Below are 25,452 nucleotides of genomic sequence, written 5' to 3'. Positions count from 1 at the left end.
TGGGGGTTCGTGGTCCGGACACCTAGGAGTTAAGAAAACTAAGGACCGTCTCTTGCAGGAGTACTATTGGCCAGGGTGTTTTCGGGACGCAGACCACTTTGTGAAGACATGCGACACCTGTCAGCGGGTGGGCAAGCCAGGGGACAAATCGAGGGCGCCGTTGAAGTTGGTACCTATCATTACGGAGCCTTTTAGACGGCTCGTTATTGATACAGTGGGACCTCTGCCGGTAACAGCCACGGGGTACCGACACATTTTGACTGTGATCTGCCCAGCGACAAAGTTCCCTGAAGCAGTGCCGCTTAAAGAACTCAGCTCAGTTGAGATAGTCAATGCACTACTGTCCATATTTGCGCGAGTTGGTTTTCCTGCAGAAATCCAGTCAGATCAGGGCACAGTGTTTACTAGCGCTTTGACGACAGCCTTTCTCGAAAGGTGCGGGGTAAGGCTATTACACAGCTCAGTGCACCACCCCCAGTCGAATTCCGTTGAGAAGCTCCACTCCGTCATGAAGCGCGTGTTGAGAGCATTGTGTTTTGAACATCAAACTGACTGGGAGCTGTGTCTGCCTGGAGTGATGTTTGCATTAAGAACCGCGCCGCATGCGGCTACGGGGTTTTCGCCAGCTGAGCTGGTGTACGGTCGCTCGCTGCGATCTCCGCTTCGCATGCTTCGAGAATCATGGGAAGGCAGGGGCGACGACCCAGTCGTGGTAGAGTACGTGCTTAAGCTCCTCGAACGCTTAAGAAGGGCACAGGAGTTGTCAGGTGAAGCAATGGCAGAGGCCCAGCAGAGGGCCAAGGTTTATTATGATCGGACAGCCAGGGCCCGTCGTTTTGAGGTGGGCGATGAGGTCATGATATTGCGCACATCGCTAAAGAACAAACTCGACGTGCAGTGGGAGGGCCCAGCACGGATTGTTCAAAAACTGTCGGACGTTAACTACGTGGTGAGTCTGCCAGGAAAGCGGAAAGCACAGCAAGTTTACCACTGTAATCTGCTCAAACCCTATAAGCAACGGGAAGCAGTGGTGTGCATGATGGTAAACGTGCCCGAAGAGCTTCCGGTCGAGCTTCCGGGACTAGGCTCAGTGACAAACAGGAAAGACGCCGATCAAGTCATTAGTGACTTAATAAGTAAAGCATCGCTGTCGCCTGAGCAGAAAACAGAACTACACCAGCTCTTACAAGAGTTTCAAGGTCTGTTCTCTGAGAGGCCTGGTAGGACTTCTGTCCTTACTCATGACATAGAACTTACCTCCCCAGAGCCAGTACGATCCAAGGCGTACCGGGTGTCACCCCGCCAGAGCGATATTATGGAGGCTGAGGTAAAGAAAATGCTACAGCTCGGTGTTATTGAAGCGGGTGAGAGTGATTATACCTCCCCTTTGATTTTAGTTGAGGTACCGGGCAAGGAACCTCGTCCTTGCGTCGACTACCGCAGGCTTAATTCCATCACTAAGGATCAAATTTATCCGATCCCTAACATCGAGGAGCGCCTTGAGAGAGTGAGTAGCGCTCAGTTTATTTCCACCCTAGATCTTGTCAGGGGTTATTGGCAGGTTCCACTTACAGAAGAGGCTAGTAGGTATGCGGCGTTCATTTCACCAATGGGGACATTCCGTCCTAAAGTTTTGAGTTTTGGTTTGAAGAACGCGCCATACTGCTTTTCAAGCCTCATGGATAAAGTGTTGCGGGGACAGCAAGAATTCGCTTTACCGTATCTAGACGACGTAGCGATATTCTCCGCATCCTGGCCTGAGCATATGGCGCACTTGCGGGCAGTGCTAACCCGCCTGCGCGATGCGGGCTTGACAGTCAAGGCTCCCAAGTGCCAGTTAGCACAGGCCGAGGTTGTCTACCTCGGACACGTGATTGGTCGGGGTCGTCGCCGCCCCTCTGAAATAAAGGTGGCCGCTGTGCGAGACTTCCCGCAACCGCGCACGAAGACCGATATTCGGTCGTTCTTAGGTGTCGCCGGCTACTATCAGAGGTACATCCCCAGGTACTCTGATATCGCGGCTCCCTTGACGGATGCTCTAAGAAAGACAGAGCCGCAAACAGTCGTCTGGGATGAGACGAAGGAAAGAGCTTTTAGCGCCCTAAAGAGCGCCCTAACAAGCCAGCCTGTGCTACGATCGCCCGACTACACAAAAGGGTTCGTTGTTCAGTGTGATGCTAGTGAGCGAGGCATGGGCGTTGTACTGTGCCAACGGGAAAATGGAGAAGTAGAACACCCCGTCCTGTATGCTAGTCGTAAGCTGACGAGTCGTGAGCAGGCGTATAGCGCCACCGAGAAAGAGTGTGCGTGTATCGTGTGGGCCGTTCAGAAATTGTCATGTTACCTAGCTGGCTCGAGGTTTATCATTGAAACGGATCACTGCCCTCTCCAATGGCTGCAGACCATCTCTCCCAAAAATGGCCGCCTCCTGCGCTGGAGCCTCGCTTTGCAACAATATTCCTTTGAGGTGCGTTACAAAAAGGGGAGTCTCAACGGTAACGCCGATGGCTTAAGTCGAAGCCCCTAACGTGGGAATCAGCCTCAAAATTGCTTGTTACTGATGTTTTTCTTCCTGAGGCAGGATTTTTTTTAACCTATTGCTTTTGTGTAGTGTTTCAAAGTGATGATGTGCTTTTTAGTGCAATTTTTCCGATTTGTGGACGCGTTCTGAGTGCTGCTAAACTACTGTAAGGAACTAGGCAGCAGTATAAAAGGGGAAAGAGCCTGGCAGGGCTTAGTGAGGGTTGTGCCGTGCTTGCTGACTGAGCGGTTGACTTTCAGGCGTGGTTCTAACGCTTGCCGGAAACGAGAACAAAAATGTCACCTCTCCCGAAGTCACTTTGCAGTGTCCTGTGTGCACCTGAACGTGAGAACGAGGCCTTCTCTGTGCGCTGCGCTCAAGAAACGCCCAGGGACGCCCAACTTCGGTTATGAGCATCATCGAGCGACATCCCTCCGGACAGCGGATGCAGTCCCCTGACCATCGGGATCTCCTTCCCCCGGCGGGGCGGTCTGTTACGTTTCGCCTACAACGCGCGGTAATGCCGGCGCGGATGCAACGGACGCCGGGGCTTTGTTCAAAGCGGCGGACATTTTGGCCCGTCCGACGCCGCCGCGACGCCTACCCGCCAAGCGTGTCCAGGCGTGTTTCAGTGCCACGTGTCTTCGTGTGTGCGTGTGTGTGTGTGTGCCCTCGCTTGTCAAAGCGCGGCAGCCGGGGAGCGGAGTTCCCCGAAGGAGGGGCCTGGAGGTCTCTCGGCTCAACCGCTCGCGCCGTCGTGGGCCCCTGCTGCGCCGTCCCGTGACCTTCATCCCGTGACCTTCCCTCCTTCCCTTTTGGACCGCGACGCCGAGGGTATAAGAGCAGCTGCCCCCGGACGCCAGAGCAGAGGCTCCGATTTGTACTGTTGAGTTACGTGCTCTCCCGTCTCTCCACTCCGGTCGACCTGACCGGCCGCTCTTTTGCTATGTTAGAATAAACAAGTTGTTCTGTTACCAGTCTTCTCATGCTTTGCCAGGACCTTCGGATGCTTCCAGTGCCCCAGGCCGCCAGGCCAACGCTACCCTTGGGGCTTGCGACCCATTGGCAATAACAGGCGTCAGCACCGAGACCCCAACAACTCGTGCCAGCGGTACGATTACAACAGAAGAAAAAGAAAACGTACCACCCCGCAAGCAATGTTTCGTTCATCATCCTGATGATAATTTGATTATACAAAAGAAAATTTCTTGCACAAGATGACTATGGGCAATGTTCCGTTAGCTTAGTCCTCATCACATATGTCCGAGTTTAGGTCCGTGCTCAAGTTACGTGGGGAACTCCGTAGATTTGCGAACGAGGGAGGGCGGTATAGTTAGTAACGATTCTTTCACTTCGATTCTGTCCCGTTTCCTATGCGTTGCGCGTGCGAAGAGGCTGGCAGGTGCAAATAATTACCGTCACAAAATAATGGCCCCAAGACTGAGCTCAACTGTCGAAGCACAGCAGTTATTATAATCTAAGAATTAAGGGAAGATAATTTAGTATTTACATATTTAGTATGAGACGAAAAATGAGCGAATGGTGAGAAACGGACACTTCTGTAAAGTAGAGCTTCTTTATTTAATTAAATAATCAGCTTCGTTTACGCGAGACACACCAGATGCACATCCTGTCGCAAGAGTTACACGTGCGAAATGAAGAGAGACAGCGAGAGAAAAATGATTCCTCGCAATTTGGCCGCGCAGGTTGGAGTTGAAAGCTGCAGCGCGACGACCGGTCGACCCCAACCCTGGAAACTATACACCGCGCCTTTGAAGTACAGGACGAATGAATCGGGCGATATATATATCCATGGCACCCGTCTTCAGTGAACGCTTTTCAGAACACTAACTCTACGGGCTGGTCCAATTCTTCTTTTAATTATTTATTTCGATCGAACAGAAAATTTCGTAACATTCGCAACGCTCACACTTACCGAAAGGCAAGGCTACAACCACCCGACGGCTTGGACGACCCAAACGACGAACGGAAATGCTGCCTCAAGACACGCAACGACGGATGCAGACCGCACAAATAAGCGCCAGCGAGCCGAGAAGGCAGTTTCCCGCCTCTAGGGCTGAGTCAAATGAATACACGCCGAGAGGAAGCGCACATCAGCGTCCAAACATCGCCAACAGCTCTTCCTTTTGACTCAACGTGCCTCAGCACGCGTTGACACGGCAGTTATTAGAACCGCAGCATTCATGGAGCGCCGACAATCAACACTGGCACCTAAGTACTCGCACCATCTCTGCAGCGCCCATCGTAATATTGGTAATATATGAAGAACAAAGGAGACGGGAAATGATTCCTTGTTTCAGGCGCAATTACAAATCTTCGATTGAGCGGAAATTAGTATTACACCGCCTATTCACGTACGACATGCAATGAAAAGAAAAAGGAAAGCATATTTTGTCAACTCGTATGTTGACGTTGTAAAATGACGGTCAGTCTCCACTACGAAGAGATAAACCGGACGCTGCTGAGATAAGGCAACGCAAGGCATTCAAAGACAACAATGTTATTGGGCTGTTTACGCGATATCATGGTTGCGGGCAGCGCCAATTTGACACGGGCACAGGTCATGCGTCCGTCTTTCGACGGACGCATGAAGTTTCTATACGTACACAAGGCATGAAGACGCTAGAATGAAATCCTGTGGTTTTACGTGCAACAACCACGATCTGATTATGAGGCGCGCGGTCGTGGGAGACTCCAGATTAATTTTCGCTACCTGTGGTTCTTTAACGTACAGTACATCGAAGTCTCAATACACGAGCGCTCTTTCGCCTCGATCGAAATGCGGCTGCCGCGGTCGGGATCGAACCCGCAACCTCGAGGTGGTCATGAAGTGGCTAGCTGACAAGGTGCATCCGTGAATGTCTACCGGCAAATAAATAACTTGTACATGAAGTGGCGAGGATATGATGCTTCCTCGAGCGCCCCTTGTGCATAAGAGTGCGCATTGATTGCCTCGAGTCTTTAATATTACAACGCAAGTAATTGCGTAATACCTGTATGGAAGTGGGTTAAACATACTCTTGCCATTAGCTTTGATGAAAATGTATATTTCGTCCATATACCGTTGTGTCGTCGGCACAGACGACGCAAAGCACCAGTGAAATGCGTTTCGAGCAGTGCGATTTGACATAATTCATGATGTAGCATCACCGTGCCAACCTATCACGCCCATGTCTTCCTTTCTGTGTTTTACACAGGAAAGGCGGCTTTCTTTTACAAGAAACATGAGAAGACCGTTACTTTATCACGTGTTGCCCTGTGTATTCAATCTAGTGTATTATATATATATATATATATATATATATATATATATATATATATATATATATATATATATCGGTCAGGCCGTAGACAAGTGATGTCCCGCAGCTGTCTTCGTATGATATGCTAAGATGCGGCGGCATTCAGAGCACGTACTACAGGCTATTATGAGCCAGAATAAGTAGTTACATGATCATCAATCGATCATGACAGCGATCACGTTTTGTGAGCGTTTTACTAGTTTTTTGAACAATGCTGTTGTAACCAGCTGCCAGCCTCACAAGTCTCTTTCATACGTCAAGTCTTCAGCTGGGCATAGCACAACAGTGGCTGAAAACGAAAAGAGCGCACACGAAGACCACGAGGAAGGCAGACAGCTGGATGTGTGTTCGTGGGGCGTCGGTTTTAGTTTAAGTGACTGTGTACCAATCGTCCCAACAGGAAGCTCGCCTGCGATAAATAGTTTGTTCAAAATGCCCATTAACCGTGTCGCGCACCCCTTGCGATTCAAGAGGGGCAACGCACGCACGCCGTCGAATTAACTGGCAAATCAGCCAGGCGCTAAAGAGCGCGCCATATTCAAATAAAGCGCTCAACGTGGGAGCGCTTTGATCTTCGCTTTATTAGGTTACTTATTCAAAACAGTAATAGTGGCCAGACCCACGGCTTCTTTATAATGACTACTATTTGACGTAGCGGCGCTGGGGTCTCTTCACAATTACACGACTTCAATTTCGCTGTTCGTCGAGAGTGGGCTCTGACACTTGCAAAACAATCTGCCACGAGCGACCTCAGAAATGTACTCGAATGTCGCAACCTATCGCACATGCAGCTCTTTAGACAGGGAGATAAGATACACAGCTTTCGTGGCGAGAACACGACAAAAACCAATGACATGTAATAAAATGTGAAACGACGATACACAGCGCGTCACCGATTCGCAGCGAAATGTTTGCGCCAACTGAATGACGCGCACAGCGAATTCATAGCAGCTGGGCCAAAATGCCATACGCTCGTAGCTTGAGGTAGCGTCGCAAGCTGAAAGCCCTTGTTTACGCCTATCAACACCCGCAGCGCGCGCGACGTTTAACAGAGGTCCGACTATGAAACTGAAAAGAAACGAACACTGCCACGTACAAGCCTTCGAGTGGCACAGCGCGCGAAAAAAAGCAATCAAGTGGAGGAACACGGTCGGTCGAATAAATAAAAAACGCGCCGAAGGGGGATCGGCGAACGTAAACGCGCGGCGAGGCGCCTTCTAAGCATACCCCAGCGGAGACGGGAGCTAAATAATGGAATAGTAGAGAAGGGAGCAAAGAAGAACTAAAAGCGAAGCACCGCCGCGCGAAGAATGCAGCCACCGGCTCTCTCCGCGGACGCGCGCATTCCACGGATGCCGCCGACAGTGCTGTGGTGGTTTCGGCCCCTCTCCTAAAAGTTTTCCAGCTCGACTTTTTTTTTTTTTTTTCGTTATTTTCGCGGTGCGACTCGTCTCGACACGTGAGCTCATCAACAAAGAGCGGCGTTTCCTTCGCTTGAATGGGCGACGAGCACGCGCTGCGGAGACCTGAGCAAGACGGACGCGCACTACTTTGACGTCTGCGACGCCTTCGTGAAAGCCCGCGTACCGCGCGTACTTACTCCGCTTCGCTTGCAGCAGTAGTCCTCGAGTCACGGCAAGGCGCGTGAATCACCCGTGTGTCGCTCATGACAAGGTCACGACGACGGGATGAGTTTTGCGTGTCGATCATAAATTAACAACACCCATCTGGCTGGCCGTCAGCAATTTTTTTTCAGCAGGTGCATTGATTATATATATATATATATATATATATATATATATATATATATATTACCTACCTTTGAGCATAGATGTTTACAATTATTGGTTACCTCAGATCAGTTCTTTTTCTCTCTCTCTTTCCGATTACATACGGAATCAGCGACTGTCGAAGACAGTTGTGTACGATGAAGAGCGAGTCACACAGATAAGCGGAAAACAATATACTAACAGTATATAACAGTATATAAGGGCAGTTGCACGTTCCCACTCTCCGAGACCGTATCAGGAGCGGATAAAAGTTGTCAAGGTACCTGCCCAGCGCCACGCCACCGCATGAAGCAATCCTCGTGTTCAGATCCATACGTGACTCATCCGATGAGTGTCCGAGTGGAGTGGCGAGAGCGCGGTCAGCGGCTTCTAGCTGTGCGCCGTCGTACCTGCTACCATCGAATTTGTGCCACCCATCTCCGTCCCCAGTACGCATGCTCCGCGCGGAGCCTTCGGCGGTGCATTTGACTCATCGTTTCCGTGGCAGCGGCGGCCCTGCTCTAGAACCGCTCCTAGAACAGCGCAACCGCCGCCACATTCTACACCTGCGAGTGCAAGTAAACTGTAGCGGACGATCAAACAATAAACTGTTCGATGCAGACAGGAATGACGAGACCGAAAAGGAAGAAAAACTTACGGTGCCGGTGGTGCGGCTCGCGACGATGCTATAACGACAACATGTAAAAGCACGTTCCTTGGCGGCACCGACGAGCGGATTTCCAAGCTGTCCGCGACACGGCCGTCTTGGGGAAGCTCGTGGCCCACAAAACACTGCGGCAGCACAGGCACGCGCCAGACCGGACGGAGACTGCTGACTGCTACGCGCAGCAGTCAGCGGCACACACACAGACCCACGCAGAGTTGGCTGCACGCCGCCGCTCCCTTCTCGTCTGCTGCTAGGAGACAGCCCCGCGTATCACCGCTGCCGCTCAACCTCTCCTAGCGCATCTAACCCAGCGAGTCGAACGAAGCGCGGAGGGCGCGAGGCGCGCCCGTCTAGTGGAAAGAGACGTCCCGCTCAGCCTCCTCGGCTCGGTGCAACGCTCTCTCCACCGTAGTCTGTAAAGAGACTCGTAGCGCCATCCTGTGGCTGCGAATAAAGCTCTGTATCAAAAAGAAAGCTTCGGATTTCTTTTTTTAGACTAAAGCCGCATATGGTGAATAACGACCGTGTTTTGAAAATTTCTGCAAAAGCACTTTCCTGGCGGGTTTGACATTCGCTCTGGTTAGTTTAGAGTGTAATATTTACAGTGTACATTTTTTCGCTCCCACTACATCTCTCTTGCTCCGTTCCTCTTGCCGGACGCTCCCTTCCTCCCCATCTTCTTTCTCTCCGCCGAGGGGAAAGTGCTAGGAAATGCCCGTCGCCCTCTCGGCTGCTGATAGCGGTCGTCCGTTCCAAGCGCGCAGCGAGGACACCCGATGTTCCTTCGTCTGGCACGCATGCGTGCATCGGTCCGGCGGCCGCTCCGATGCATGTGTGCCCGAGCGCACAATGGGCATCTTACAATCGGACCGGAACGTCCCGGAAATAATCGCGAGTGCGGCCAGTGGCTCCGTTGTCGCGACATGCATCGGCGACAGTGCGCTTTGCTATACTAGCGTGCGTGTGCGAACTGAACGAATATGCGTGGTCACGCTGAGATTTCGGAGGACATTGTCAGGGTTATTATTTTTCTTCTTTCAACGGCCGGCTTCCCTTGCCGTGGATGCTGATTTCGGAACCAGAAACGAGCGCGCTGGAGAGCGAAGCGTTATTAGGGTCACACGCTGCGCTGGAGGGGCCGCGTCAGTAAAAATGTTTCCTCAAGACGCTAACATACATAATGACATCGGCCTAAGATTAAGCCTGCCTGGGCTCATTTGTCGACAGCAAAGACGCCTTCCTCCCTGTTTCTTTCCTTCTTTTGCAGTACGCTCACTTGAGAGAAGTTTCATGTCGGGTGTTAGACCCTCCGCTGTGGTCTTGTGTTTAAATTCTAATAAGTTACCTGTGCATGGTTTGTGGGTCAAAATAAAACGGAGAGTCAGTGACAAGGTTTCAAAGAGGCATGCAGTTACCATCTTCTGAAAACGCCTTCGATACCTTAATATAGAAGCCAAAAGACCAGCTGCCTTTTCCAATCCTAATTTGAGTGAATCCGTCATATCGCACTTTTTCCCTTCATCCACGTTGCAAAAGAGTAACCGTCACGACTGACTGATGGCAACATCCCTTCATGCTATATTCATGTCAATAATAATAATAATAATAATAATAATAATAATAATAATAAAGTAATAATAAAGATCACTGCATATGTGTAACGTTATTTATGCATATAAAAACAGGAAATCATATAGTGACGCATATGACCGTCATTGTGACATGAAAAGCTGCATGTCGTTGTTACCTGAAACATGCGGTTTCCGGCTCGGCAGAAATATGTTATAAACAAAAAGCGGTCCCATCAGTTGATAAAAGAAATCTACCTTGGAAGTGTTCAGGGCAGTCTTGTACACGTTATAGGGGGAAAAAAGTAACTGATTACAAATATTGCGTTGAAAACTCATTTGATTTAGGCTATCAAATATATAAGTAGAGAAATAACTACAGAACATAATTAACTGCATTTTTTTGCGATGCTTTTAGCGTTTAAGTCAAAGTTGCGCAATGCCGGTGGTGTAACAGGAAAAAGCTTGTTACCTCACAAAGCAGCAAAATTGGACTATGGGCACATAAGCAGATTTGGCTACGAAAAATAAATATCGGCTCTAATTTTAACGTCGCGGTGCACTTTGCATCTTAGGGTTGCGGGTTTTTCTCTTCCTTTTTTAAAAATTATTAGCAAGTGCGAGATATTCAGAAGTTCGGTAACGCTGAAGTGTAGCCTTCATGTTTGATTTTGACTATTTAAGGCCCGGCAACGGCCGCTGAATGAATTAGTTGGACTTGACCAGCAGCGGCTCACTTTTTTTCGCTGCTACCTATCTCGGTGCAAGATATCTGTTTTGTGAAATAACTGGCCAAAAGATGTCGACCGATAATACAATTACTCATGGCAGCGGTGCAATATCGAACGAGCGGAAAACAGAAACCAGCCGACTGAATGATATACACATGTCACTTATTTCGAGCTCCGTATATACAGTTAAGACGCAGAACGTGGACACAAAATGCTATGTGCACATCACCAATGACCCTGCTCACATGACATGGCTCTAAAGGGTAGCTGATGGCGCCGCGACAGCAGTTTAACTTAATTATTGCCTATTCGTTCTGGTAATGCAGTCGCAGTTCTGCCCTCTATATGGAATTAAGTAGCCGGCAGGTGACCGCCTACAAGTAACCCCCGTACAGGTCGCTATAATGTATTCTGCGTGCGCGTCGAGTATAAATTACCCCATCTCCGGTTTTATCCCTTGTGGCGCCTTCCGCATAAGCATGTATTGCAGCAGCAATCCAGCCGATAACAATTCATCTGTTGCGATGACAGACGCCCAGATGAAACTCCGGTGATGCTTCCGATTGTGAGTTCAAAGCTGTGTTGTCCCTGACGCTACACCTTACACAGATATCATCCGTTTCGGCTAACGTGGGCAGCATCGCAATCTTTGAAGGGGACTATCATGCGACATCTGAGCACTTGGATCGTTCTCGGAAATTCCTGACGCGCGAAAATTGGCCACGCAACTCGCTGGGGAGGGACATCTACAGTCGGGTGGGGGTGGGAGAGGGGCTCAGTCAACTGCGTTTGCATCGTGACGGGGCCGCCGGGCTGGCGAAGACGCGGCGGTGCAGTAGTGAACCCTCGATCCACTCACGCGTTCCGAGAAGCGCTTCCGGCGCGTGGCAGCCCTCGGGCGCAACGCGGGAGTCGTGCCAAGGCCGAACCCACCTATAGACGGTCCGCGATGCCCGCCAACCTGACCCATCGGACCCTCGGGCGACTTGAACCGGCGCCTGACACAATTCCCTGTAACATCCGGAGCATGCGCTCCCCTCCGCTTGCGTGTTACAGGCGTCCCTCGTTGCGGGCAGGACCCACATGTCTATACATTCCGTCTCATCGACTCCGTGCAGTGCATGAAGCGAAGGATCAGCGCTTGTAGCAGCCATTGGGTAGAGAGTCCTATAGATCAGGAGACGCAAGAGGCTTGCGTTCCCTTAGGTAGGCGAGACTCAAGCAGGGGTGGGCTTATTATTATTTCATCATAATTTTTTGCTTTTTTGACCATCCGGACTGAATGAAAACTGTAGTCATTGTCAGTTGCTTTCCTATAGTGCATGTGCGGACCGATTCTTGTCTTACCTTCTCCATTTTCTCTATCCCCCCTTCCTCCTGTGCAGTGTAGCCAACTGGACAATTACTCTGTTAACCTCTCTGCCTTTTCATTTCTTTTTTTTCTCTCTCTCTCTCTTAAACAGACTTTGGGCTGACGCCTGCGTCCCCTAATCGAAAAATGTCTTTAACAGAGAGTTGTAGATTAGGGTACCTAAGCACTCGGGGACCTAAACTGCATGGTGAGTCATTTGCGTTCCGACGGGCGTACTAAAGTGCGCCCGTCGGTTTGCGTCCCCCGGTGCTTAATTGGCACACTAATCTAAGGCTACATAATACAACGAGCCTAATACAGCGACGTTTCCATTCTATCGTGCGGTGGGGGCGACCGCAGAGGAGGACGATGAAGGGAGCTCCCTTCTACTGGTTCTTTTATGCGTGCATTTCGCGCGTTACGCGGCAGTGTCATCCACTCGATCGCCGTGAAGCCCGCAAGCGCTGGTGCTCACACTGCTCAGAGATGACGCACGCTTCCTCTGTATATTGTATGCATTGTCGCGGTAAGATGGAATGCGCACACTTAACCAGCGGCCCATGTTTGGACCCGCGCGTGTGCTGGCGGCACAATTTGTCGGTCAAACGGTGATTTTGGATCGGACACTCGTATACAGAAGCAGTATGCGGTGTATACCGCACGCTGCCAGCGATGTTTACCGTTTCTTTCTCTTTTTTTTTTTTGCTCTTTCTTTTTTTTTTCGACTTGACCATTTTTATATTCTTCCATGTCCGCTCTAATGTGGCTCAGTGGGTATGTCAAGTCCAGCGCGCTGCTGAGAACGAGGTCGCGAGTTCGTTCCCCAGTAGAGGTGGTGGCATTCCGATGAGGGGCGCATTCTTCAAATAAAAACAAAGTTAGAAAAAGAAAACACGGAGGAGTTACTACCATAAGGTTAGCAACTCACTGTCACATGATGTATCGCTAAATTATTAATAACCAGAAGAGTATAGGCTTGGGGTGGTTAATAATACATAGTTACACTAGAAGCATGGATAGGGAATGACGATCGACAAAGACTAGACAGGACAAGCTCTAAAGACAGGATAGCGCTTGTCCTGTCTAGTCTTTGTGAATCGTCCTTCCCGCGCTATGCTTCTATAGTGTAACTATTAATAACTGACAGCTAGTAAAGTTAAGGTTAATAAAAAGAAAACTAGGCCAGTGATGTCGTTGCATAAACAAGGATCTACTTCGATAAAAATAGTAACATTGAAAACTAGCAAGTGCTAAGTGTTTGCCCATTGCGCCATCAAAGAAGAAAGAAAAAAAAAACTTGTAGCATGGGCTTGCACATTGTGCACATTTTCTTAACAAGATCACCTAATTACCCGTGAGTGCACCAACCATGTGCACGAGCATGCAGAGTATCGCTTATATTGCCGTCACCTCAGAACACCAACTGAAGCAGTTGGTGCGTAAGTGTTCACACGAATACGGAATGTTGTATACTCCACTTGTAGAACCAATATTATCTAGCATTATCCGCTCAGAAAAGAGGTTCTGTACTGTTAAATCAGCATCGATCAGCAAAGAAATGACAGTGGTGTAGTATAAGGACATTTACGCTGTTATTATTTACACTGGGATGGCCTCTAGGCATATGGTGAACCACGAACAACGCCCTAAGATGGCCGTAAGACCTGGAATAACAGGCCACAAGTTGGACCGGTTCGTTGTGTTCGCAAACTGAGCATGCAGCACACCGATTATGTCTCACTCGCGCTATACGCTAGCATGCTATGGTAAGGTTACTAACAGATAGAAAGAGCTGTCAAATGAAGAAGATGCTACACTTTTTTCCAGGAATGCGGAATCTAAAGAATCTGCAGATTTCAGTGGTTCATCTGGCTCTGAACTCATTTACTGCGACAGCAGCAGCAGACTCTCACAGCGTACGCCGCCATCGTCTCAAAAATTAGCTTACGCGACAACAACGGCGTCCTCGTTCGGCCGCTATACAGTATCGCCTATTGCGTACTCATAAATATACGCACGCATACGCCTCAGCTCTCCGTGGCTATGTGGGGCGCCATAACCCCCAAGCGCCACACGATAGCGCACGGTGGTTATAGCGCGTCCATGCTTCCATCTGCACATTGTCATCGTATAGGCGCGTGAATCTGAATACCCGTGGCGGTGGTGGGGAAAAAGTATTTTATTTATGTGATGAGGAGGTGGCCTGACGATACGACAACGACGAGGACCGTCGACGGAAGGACGGACGGACACAGCAAACTCAGTTTAGAGGTCGTAACTGATGTCACAGTAAAATTTGCGCACCGAACTTCGGGTGCACGTGAAAGAACCTCAGGTGAGTAAAATTTATCAGAAGGCCTCCACTCGGTGCCTCACACCGCCTGTGTTGTATTTGGATGTTAAAAATCTATCTATCTATCTATCTATCTATCTATCTATCTATCTATCTATCTATCTATCTATCTATCTATCTATCTATCTATCTATCTATCTATCTATCTATCTATCTATCTATCTATCTATCTATCTATCTATCTATCTATCTATCTATCTATCTGTCTATCTAGCTATCTATCTATCTATCTATCAAGGATAGCTGCGCGTGCTGATGTATCTATTAGTGCCTTTCGATCTGTCTCTGCTTATCTATTTCCTTTTCCTCTCTGCGACTTTTTCTCTCCAGACGGACTAACGTGTGTGTGTGTGTGTGTGTGCGTGTGCGTGTGCGTGTGCGTGTGTGTGCGTGTGCGTGTGCGTGTGTGTGTGTGTGTGTGTGTGTGTGTGTGTGTGTGTGTGTGTGTGTGTGTGTGTGACAACGCGATACTTTTATTTCTCATCTCGGATTTGAACACACTGTCATAAAGCGGCACAAATGTTGCAGTAATTGCTAGTGACTTTTAAGTGATTCATTATGTGATTTAAGTGATTTTAAGTTTGCAAGTTGTTCACTAGAAGCCGGGCCCGTGAACCAATTGACTTGCGTAGTATTTGCGCAGCCACTGCAACATTTGGTTGTCGGGCCGCTCCTCCGAGCTACGAAGCAAGCGAGGAAATCGTGGGCATATTCGCAGGAAGGCCAGAGGGGCTGCACGTGGTTGCGAGAACTGCCATCAGCGGGGGGCATGTGCGCACAATGTATTCAAGACACGTGCACACTTGTGGAGCAGCCTGACGCCCCTAGAAGAAAGGGGCACGCACTGGGCAATAGGAATTTCTTGGTATCGGTACGGGAGCGATAAGACTATTAAAGACCTCTTGTGCCTTAATTTGTTTCTGTAACACGACGCCCAAGCGCCGCCCTCTCCGGAGACGGCACTAAAGCGGCCGGACTCGACACTGTTCTCAGAGGCGAATATCTTTGTACTATAGGTGTGTGCGTCGTGAGCGCAGAAAGCAAGGACAGTGGTATACTTTAGTTCCTCAAGTCAACAGTTCTCTGTGACCGGCTGTAGACTTGGTGTGTGCCTTCAAGGGTTGCAGGCAACTAGTGCGGTTCCTCTCCCGTTCTTTCTCTACGCACAAAACATGATGGCACGTTAGTAAATAATCATGGTACAGCTAGAAAACGCGGTAAACCATAGATACCTCTACCTTGAAGTCATATATATATATATATATATATATATATATATATATACATGCTATAGTGGGGCGCGCTGTACATCACTCAGGGAGTCGGACTTCTCCGGCTAAACCACTATCATTCGCACTCACGGAAGAGTCTTGAGCATGCGAATGAACTGCTTGCTTGTTCCTATAATGATCCATTTGTGCTTCTAACAGTGCTTCATAATATGCAGTATAATGGCCGGAGCTTGCTAATGCTATGAATATGCAAGGATGTGAACTATATAGTTTCATATTAATGGTGAGAAAGGCTCTCCAGAATTCGAAAACCATTTTAAAAAATTGCAGCAGAACCAATCTCACGATGTCTGAAGACGGTAATGCGTTAGCATTGAATCGATATAGTGCGCCAACACATTGCCGTATTGCCACCGTCGAAACGAGGCATGTATGAGGTGTATACTGCAGCGGGACTTCATTTCGCGCTTCCATAAGAACACTCGGCGCCATGTAGCGCCATCACCACGAAGCCTGCGCGTGGACTCCAAAATGCATGGCACCTGAGAAACGCGTCATGTATAGCAGCCGGGCTCCAGACTCGCGCTTCTTTCGGGACACGCTGCGCCATCTAGCGGCACTGCCGCGAAGTCTGCCTGTGGCCTCCGAGACGAGAAGCGCGGCGCGCCAGTGCCTGCGAACTGTGGGAATTGTTCCCTCACTTGCCGCACACTCAGTGGCACATTCTCAGTAACCCAAGTTGGCGACTGGTTCATTGAAGAGCGGTACAGACCCAGTGAATTTGTGGCGCAGCCTGCTAAGGTGTCGGATTGCTGTCCTTGAGGAGGCCTTGTCACGTGGGCTCGAGTCGGAGAAATGTAAGGGCTCTAGTTCGTCATGGTAGAGCGGCACATTCCCAGTGGCACATACCTATAGTTACCCAAGTTGACATCAAAGACTTTCATTGAAGAGCGGCACACACCTACTGACACATACCCAGTGACCCAAGCTGGCCTCAAAGAGGTTCATTGAAGACTAGCGCAGTCCGAGTGGCACATGCCCAGTGCTTCAAGTCGGCGTCAAAGGGTTTCTTCGGGCTCACGCTCCTGCATGCGATGTACCCCACCCTTTATCAGCCCCTTTGTCCTTTCTCTACAGAGCGAGCTACCGTATACCACACCACATGGGCCTGCCAAAAAATTCCTAACTTCCTAACATGGTGCAAGTTACGATTAACGCCTGCGGTGATTGGTCGTCACACCTCTGACGACCGAACACCGTAGGTTTTATAATTGTGTTTTGCACCGTGTGTCTTAAATAGCTTTTTTTTTAAGTTTTGCTAATTTAGTAAGTTAAGTGCACTTACGGGGGGTGCACTTCGGGACCTTGACTGAGACTTTAGGCTACGCGGTGCTAAACGGGAAAACAGAGCGCACTCGCGCTAAAAAAAAAATGGCGACAGACTAAAATCATGTGTTTTCAAGATGTAGATAAAAATAAAGAAACCTTCTAAAAGAAGCGATTGATATAGTTGTATTATAAATATAAAACGCTCTTAATCTATATTTACTCAACAAAAAACGAAAATATTTTTATCATAAGAGTTGCAAGTCGAGGCCGGCCAAGACGAACGCCTAGCTAATCCAGAACAAGATGGTGGCGTGCGACGAGGCGGCATTTGATCCTGCTAGAACAGAATATCAGCGAATTCTGTTCTGATTATTTTGTTAAAAGCTGTTCAGCAGCTAGAGCGAACTTCTGCGTCCTTTTTCTATGCATTACATTTCGTATCGTTGAAACCGCCATGGCGGCGAGGCTACGCGCTCGACCAGCAAAGTGCGTTCCGTGAACGCACTCCGACCGGACCGCACTCTTCTGCGAGTACACCTAGCTTGCGACGTTTAGATTTGGGAAAGTGCACTTAAAACCGAGTGCACTCTCCGTAAGTGCACTTGTCCCCTTGACAGGGGTATTACATTAGAAAGGACACACGGTATACTGCAGTAGAAATATATACCTCACCGCAGGGGACCAACCTTTACAAATGTGACCACAGTCTCGGCATCGACGCATTCCCCGGTGTGCCTGCATCATATATCTTTCCCTCTCTCTTCAAGTCAATGATAAACTCCCCGACTCGCCTTACTGCATCATGCCTTCTCGTCACTATCTCCTTCTCTTTCCTTTTCCTTAAAGCGAAGCTTTCCTTATTCCCTCATCCATCCTCCCCTCCACAGGCACCATACTTCGCCTTCGGTCGTCCTCGTGACATGGCTGCGTGGACGTCTCGCACTGGCGCGTCCGCCTGTTTTGGTGTTTGTATAGCTTGTGATCTCTTTGGTGCATAGACACTGCACGAGTCTACACATTGGATTTGATGAAAGCAAACACAATTGTACTCATCGATGTCAGATACATATAGCGCTAAATTATTCGCATCACTAAAGCTTCGCTTCACGTTACAAAAGTGCGCTAAATCTGCACTTTATTAATTGCGACTGCTATGTTTTCACTGCATGTACCGCACGCAGCGAAATACGGACGGCCAGCTTAGAAACGCTCTCTCGACGACTACCAGGCGGAACGCGTTTAGTCGCCAGAGGGCGGATCGTATATACATCTTCCTCCATGGTTCTTATGTGAATTCTGCAGCAAGAAACGCCAGGAGCGAGCGCCTCAGATTTGACCCGCATCCACCGACGGATCGTCAGTGTAGCAGCAGCGCGTGTCATGCACCGGATGCGAAAGCTGGGCTGTACGGGAAGGAGGGCGGGGGGGGGGGGGGGGGGGGGCGGCATCGTCATCATGATCCTGTGCACTCGCCGTTCTCTTGGCCCGACGAACCCTCCGCCCGTAAGTGAGGGACTTTCCCCGGGAAGCCTGTCCAGGTGTAAGAAGCACGCAGACGAGACACTGGGGCGCCAGCCGAATGATGCCGTGCCCCGGGAAGACGAAAATGAGGGCGTTGCATACTATACACCGCGGGCATGCAGGCCCGCTCAGCAAAACGGGCCGATCCCTTCTTTTCAGGTCGCCCATATCCTTCCGTTTCGGCCGCGCTCCGTCATCGCCTGCCAAGAAGCCGTTCGCGGCCCGATCGCAGGCTCTACGCAGGGCGCCCGTATGGGTTAATGGTATATTCTATATACCATAGATACCTCGACACGAGCCTCTGGCGTACAAGCTAGCGTGCTGCAGATATTCCCCGGCTGTGCAGTCAGGGGGGGGGTGGGGGTGGGGGGAGTAAGGTAGAGATTCGATGATGGGATCGAGTAACGTCTGGTTTGTTTTTTGTTTGTTTGTTTGTTTGCGCGTACGCGCGTCTGCGTTTGTGTTCCGCACATGGTCCCCTCGCATGCGCATTGATGCGCGGTGCGTGATTTCTACGTTAGACGGGCTATCTTTGCACAGGGAAAAATCCCCGCAGTGAAATGAGGGCCAAGACTCGTTACGGCATGGTACACCGGGCGCCTGTTTTGACCGGTCATTTATTCACAGCTCTCGGCCGCACAGGGCCGAGAGCTGTGAACAGGGGCCGTATTCTCAAGCGATATCACTTTCGAGCACATCACTTTCAGTCGACGCTGATCGGATATATGCCAGCGGTCGTTGAACGCTCCTTGCTCCAGTGAGATGTCGGGCTGGACGCTTCGTTATGCAAAAGTGAAAGTATCCCCAAAAGTGATAGATAGAAAATGCAGCCCCAGAGGCGTGCCGTTCTGCAACTACTTTCATACGTGGTCTTTTTTTAAATTTTATGTATTTATTTATTTCCAGCAGGCTGTGCTATTTTTCAAAGACAGAAACCATGGCGTTGAACGCAAGGATATTTGTTGGCAGATAATGTATATAGGGCGGAGATTTGCCACGACATTCGGCGTCACAACAGCATTATAGAACTCCTAATTTGGAACACCGACAAAAAGGCTTAAGACCGGTATAATGTAAAGATTCCTCCCGCCACGATACCTTTCGTATCAGTTGCCGTTGACGACCGACCGATCCCAGTGATAACGTGGGCGGAAAGCAGCTCGGATCCACCAAGGAACCGAGAAAAGGAATAGCGTTGGAATATAAGCGCTACATTATCCTGGAGCTATAGTTGTGTTTTGTCGCCGTGGCCAATAACGTTAGCAAGCCTTCTTAATGCGGGGCGGCGTTAATGGGAGTGTTTTCATCTTGGCCCGAGATGCAATTAATCGGAATGTCCCCCAGAAACGTTCCTCCCAAATATACCGCATAACGACTTGTAATGACACGGAGGAAAAGCCTATAGACCCTGGTGTGCGTTCCAATATGCCAGAGGACTCGGTAGTCTTATATAGGCAGATAACGAGAGTTGGCGGTGCTTTCCGCTTTTCTCCTTGTTTAGAACTCCTCCGCCAAAGTGGGTTATTTGCTGGTGGTTCTCTCTCGCTTTGAACGCGCGTTTTTTTTTCTTTGTTTATTGTTTTGTTGTTGTTGCTGCTACTGCTGTTGTTGTCTTAGTCTGTTCCTCTGTTGATTTTTCCTTACCTCGTGTACTGAAACAACGTTCAGGAAACACAAACTACGAGAAAGGGCAGCTACAGCTAGTATTCATGTTTGCACAGGCCATGTGTAGTGCGCGCTGTTTCAGTCTGACCAAATAACCGAGTCGCCTATTTATGTTCAAGTTATTTGACGCCTATAGTTTGTTTGCCCATCCGTCGGCACCCGGACGCGTCTTAGTAAGCAAATACAATATCATAAACCTCTGCGCACCGACCCACCCTTTCCATGACGGGGGCTTTCCCGCTCGCGAGCCTTTCCACACCAGAATGCAGCGGCTTTAACGTTCAATCACGTAGAGAGAGAGGGGGGGAGGAGCGCTGGAGCCTTGAGCGGCGGCAGCGACGACCTACCGGTGAGGAGTCCGCATCACAGATAAGTACAACGCACCGTAAACGCCTGAGCAAGGATCCCGCGGTCGTCGCCAGACGCTGGGGAACCGACAAGAATGTAGTCAGGCGGCTTCGTGGCACGCGAGAGTCAAGCAGAGGCGGCGCGCGCCCCTGCCCTCCTTGATGAACCCTGGGACACTATCTACAAGGGGCCCGCCATGCCCTCCTCCCGTCGTCTCTCACAAGTGCAGATCGTACACAACTGGGCTCTTTTTGTCTCCATTCGAAGCTCTCCTCCGACACCGTATGCACGTTTCGCGGCCAGGGCGATAAACGTTAGTTCTGCGTCGCGTTGCGTTCATCGGCAGGATAGCATGCTCTATACGGTGACGCGCTGTAATGGCTTGAATCCATTACAGACGTTCTAAGGAGACGCGCACTGTAAATTCGTCCTTTAAGCGCCCGGTAAGCGATGTTGAAGTGAGTAAGGGCGTGTCTATACGACTTGGTGCCGCAATGGGACGGTCGAAATCTACTCTCATTTCCTTTGGCAATGAGCCTGATGTTCAGGTAATCCTCTCTGGATTTAGTTTTTTTCTTTTTACACTCCGCCATTCACCGGCCCACTGCGAGGGTGGCCTTCGTCTGCATCTGTGCAGTGAGTCACTCGCGCAATAGTCAAAACGTTCCTGCCTCATCGGCAGTAGCACGTCGCAAGACCAAGGGCGTCACGCACGCGTTCTTCTCTGCGCGCGAGTGGGGCAGAATCCTAATGAACTCGGTCTCGGCGACGAGACCCACCGCGGCTTCGGCGTCGTCCGATGGAGTCGAAAACCGCCGTCGGGACGCCCGAGACGGCGACGCCAGGAGAGAGAGACGCACCGACTCTCAGCCGCGCGGTGGCCTCGACCGTCGACGCCGCCGCCCAGCAAAGAACAATGCCGCATAATTCAGGATTGGCGCCCTTCACAGAGCGCACTCGCTTTTTCTCTCTCCCATCCTGCACGCTCTCGCACTTCCTCTCGCATCTTACGCCAGGGTGCTCGTGGAAGAGATTTCTACTCCTCCTCCGTTCCTTTTGGCCCTGCGTTTTCTCTGCTCCGGATTCGGCCTGGGTTTAGAGGTCAGGCCACACCGAGCCATCGTCGAGCGCCGCGTGAAAGTGGTACCGTGCCTCTTTCCCCAGAGCAGCGAGCGAGGTGGCGGAGATTGCGGTGGTGAAAGGGGGTAGGGGGAGGTGGGGGGATTGTGAGCTGCTCTCGAAATAGAGGCAACTAAAGCAAATCAGAAAAGCGTTAGAGAGGAAAGAAGGCGCAACACAGCAGAGTCTCGTAAGATCCACGCAGCAGAGGGCGGGCACCGGGAGGAAGCAAAACATGGAAAGAAAGAAGGAAAGAAAGAAAGAAAGAAAGAAAGAAAGAAAGAAAGCGGCTGTCTTGGGTTGTTCCCCCAGAGCGACGAGCTCCCCCGCAGTGTGTCGGAGGTCGAAGAATGGCGATGGAGGCGCCGTCAACGCTGTTAACAACGCGCCGGCGCAGCTGTCGTTGCGCGGGCACGCGACGCTGTCGAATTTCCCATTGTTTCCCATGTGCTTCGATAAATGTCGAGGACATGCACAAGCTCGTGATGATGGCTCGTCGCGGCACGAACCATCCAGCTGTCGACCATTGGGATCGCCCACTGTATAGGCGACCATTGTAAAGGGCTCCGCGTCCTCGTCACGGCTGACGAAACGACGATGCGTAGCGGCTGCCATCAAAGCTTTCGAAAATCACCGCTTTGTTTCACACTGCCGGAGCGGGCGTTATAACGTTCCGCTTTTTCTTGGCGTATTGAAGCAAGTTGGCATGTTTTTGAGGCACCAAATTACCGCGCGAAGCGTTGACATCAATGCTTATCTGTAGAAAATGAGCATAAGTATATTCAGCACCAATATAGGTTCGTCTTGACGAAGAAACGTACGGTTTTCGCGGGATACACGAGAAAATTTCGGATGGATGTTGTTGGGGTTGGCGTGTACACCCATAGGGGCTGGCGGTCCCCTTCTCGCAAGCGATGAACTTTTTTATGGTTAAGTCCGCAGAAATAGGAGTTGTGAAACTAAGACGCTGTCGTTCTTTGGACCGGATTTGAAAATGTGGTGGTACAGAAGTATAACCACATGGTTAACAGTGATAAGAACCCGGTTGCCTTAATCGGTTCTGAATACCCAGTGGGGCCGAGAGAATTTACTCTTCGAAAAGGGAAAATTGTGCTTCAAATTCACATTTTATATTCCAGAACAAAGTCAACTGAAGGAACCCCCTGGACAAAAAAAAAAAAAAAAATATGTGGGCAGTTTGCACTAGTGGTGCAAGGCTGGGTCACAGCGGAGCTAGTTTCCGCTTTTGCTAAGATTGCTAGGTTTTGCGAGGTTATACATGGCTTGGGTAGGTTCATACTAAGTGTTGCTAGGTTTTGCGAGGTTTTGCATGGCTTGGCTAGGTTCACACTAAATGTTGCTAGGTTTTGCGATGTTATGCATGACTGGGAAGGCTCATACCAAGCGTTGATAGGTTTTGTTAAGTCTTACGAGGTTATGCATGGCTTAACTATGCTCATACTAAGTATCACCAAGATATGCTAAGTTTCGCCAAGTTTTTGCGAGGTCATACACGGCCTAGGCCGGTAAGCCACACAAGCCCCAGCAAGTCACACGCATATAAGCCACAGTACGTGCTTCACAATTTATTATGTACAGTGCTTCAGTACCAGTCGTCATCATCGTCGATCCGGTCCTCGTCCTCGACGTCCGACCGTCGTCGTGGTCGGTGGTGTCGGGGAAGGCTTCGCGAAGCACTTGCAAGGCAGAGACCTTCTGTTCAATGTTCCGCACCGAGCTCACCGTGAAGAGATTCACGTCGAACCAAAGCCGGTCACAGACGCGGCAGCTGTGCCTCTATGCCGAGGAATTCGCGCTGGAAGCGATCATTCGCAACTCCCATGGATTTGCGGGCTTGGCGTTGGAAGTTCTCGGTGACGCGCAGAACCGGAAGCGATTCTCGGCGGCGCCGAGCATTCAGTCGGCAGCGTGCGTTGTCTCTGGCCCGAAAGTAGGGATCCTCGGCTTGGCGACGGCGTTTGTCGGCGGTGGCCTCGGCCGCGATGGGCAGCATCGGCTCTCCTTCGTCGATCGTAGTCCCGCTGAGCCGCGCGCCGAGCTTCCTTGTATATGTAGGTCACCGACGCGACAGCTCCTCCCAAACTCTATGCACAGCAACTCGCGCTGGAATCAGCTGTTTGCTGATTCAAGCCCCCCGTGTCTCAAGCCCCCGGTGTTCCAGCGTCAAGCCCCCCGTGTATCGGCGGGCTTGACGCTGGAAGTTTTCGAGCAGTCACAGGCAGGGATCGCTTTCACGGCGACGTCGAGCGTTCAGGCGCCGACTCTCGCGTTCCCTGGACTGAAACTCGGGATCCTCGACTCGCCGTCGCCTCTTCTCAGCCGCAGCTTCGGCGCGGTGTTCCAGATCAGCTCGGCGGCGACGCATCGCTTCTCGCTTGACGGTACGGCGCTCTTCCTGGTAAGCCGCTTCTTCGGTCTTCCCAAGGCAGCAGCACGTGCGCACGGAGTAGAGGAGGCGAGAGGTGTGCCGCCGCGCCGGTCCGAGCTTTTACTCGCCTGTGACATCGCGACTCCGCCCTACGCGCGTGGGGTGCGAGGAGGTAACGTGGCTCGGTGCTCTCGCAGGTGGTTGCTAGGCAACGCGAGGCGGCGCACAGCTGGGCTGAGTTTTCTGGTAACGCTCCACGGCGGAACGAATGCTTAAACAGCTCAGCTGTTAAAAAGATGTCGCAGCAGCGCGATGAAGGCCCAGGGTCCATTAAATAGCAGTGGCATGCACACATACATAGCATTTCCCGCACGAAACGCAAGAAAACAATTAATATAGAGAAAAGATATCTCCAACAATAGTGTTGAATTTAAATACAAAATTAAATATCACGCTATAAATGACTAGCATGCTAGCGGAGGTCGTGGGTCCTGCTCCATACTGGTTTAAACTTTTTTTTTCGCCCAATTTCATTTCTATTTAGCTTATTAATTATCAATCTTTCCCTTAGCTTTCCTTGGCTTCATTATCTATTGGCTTGATGTCGTTGTGACTAACGAAAATCGGGCCTCTCGATTCCCCTTCTTGGCGCTCATTGCAGCGTAGGTCTCGCCTCCGGCAGCTTTGATGCCTTCATGTAGCATACGAGGCTTTATTGGTCAGCTACCAGGCTCTTAAGGTTCACGTACTACGTGATACCATCGATGAAAAAGGTGTTCCACATCCACCGCCAATGCCATGAGTGGCGCTAGCTCACACTCCCCGGATTAGATTTTGTACACATACATAAATGCCCAAGAACGTGGAAGTAGGGAACAGGGAACAGCCGCCGCTGTAGCACAATTGGTAGTGGAACGCACGCGTAATGAGGAGGTCGTGGGTTCGGCTCTCACCGGTGGCAAGTTGTGTTTTCGTCCACTTTTATTTCCGCTTCTTTCGTCCAGTTTCATAAGCACACTGTAAATTGCAGTATGATGTAAGAAAGTGGTCGCGTAACTCCCGTTTGCTTATATTTGTCAAGTACTGTTGGTATAGTATGCGCTAGAGAATGCAGCTTGTAATTATTTCGAAATCATGCTATTTTCCATACCTCATTGTTTCGCCCACATTTCGCATTGGAGTGGGGCTCTAATGTATAGACGTCAATTGACGTATATATTACGTCAATTGACGTAAAAATAGTTGCAATGTATTTGGAGGAAAAGTAAATTGTTTCTAGTAGCTTTTGTTCGTATAGTTTGTCTGTGTGATTTAAAGTGTATTTAAGAAATATATTATTTGGCTGATGAATGTCACAATTACCGTTTTCTATGTAAATCGGACGATTTCTTTTTCTGTTTGTAGTATGAGCAGTCTCCGGGTATTAGACTTAGATGTCGCCCACAAAAAGGGTATACAGTACACATAGCTTACATGCGGCAGGAATAGGCCACGGTATATTAGGGCTGTGGAAATTGTCGCAAGTCTCATCATACACGAAGTGCTGAGCCATGCATAGGCGCACGG

At 50.0% G+C, this 25,452-nt stretch overlaps 1 protein-coding gene across 5 annotated transcripts in view; it reads right to left on the bottom strand.

The window, feature by feature from the left end:
* LOC126548579 (SH2 domain-containing protein 4A-like) overlaps positions 1 to 25,452 on the bottom strand; it is a 387,266-nt gene that overhangs the window by 42,497 nt on the left and 319,317 nt on the right. The window contains exon 1 of one of the 5 annotated variants that reach the window (XM_072285112.1): positions 8,272 to 8,601. The exons of the other annotated variants lie outside the window; for them this stretch is intronic. The gene's annotated coding sequence lies outside the window, so the exon portion shown is untranslated. Of the gene's footprint in view, positions 1 to 8,271; positions 8,602 to 25,452 lie in introns of those variants that run through there. 5 annotated transcript variants of the gene reach the window in all.

This window comes from Dermacentor andersoni, chromosome 1 (genome assembly GCF_023375885.2).
Source record: "Dermacentor andersoni chromosome 1, qqDerAnde1_hic_scaffold, whole genome shotgun sequence".
In the NCBI taxonomy this organism is placed as follows: domain Eukaryota; kingdom Metazoa; phylum Arthropoda; class Arachnida; order Ixodida; family Ixodidae; genus Dermacentor; species Dermacentor andersoni.
Note: the sequence above shows the minus strand (reverse complement) of the source record. Positions and strands in the feature narration are given on the sequence as shown.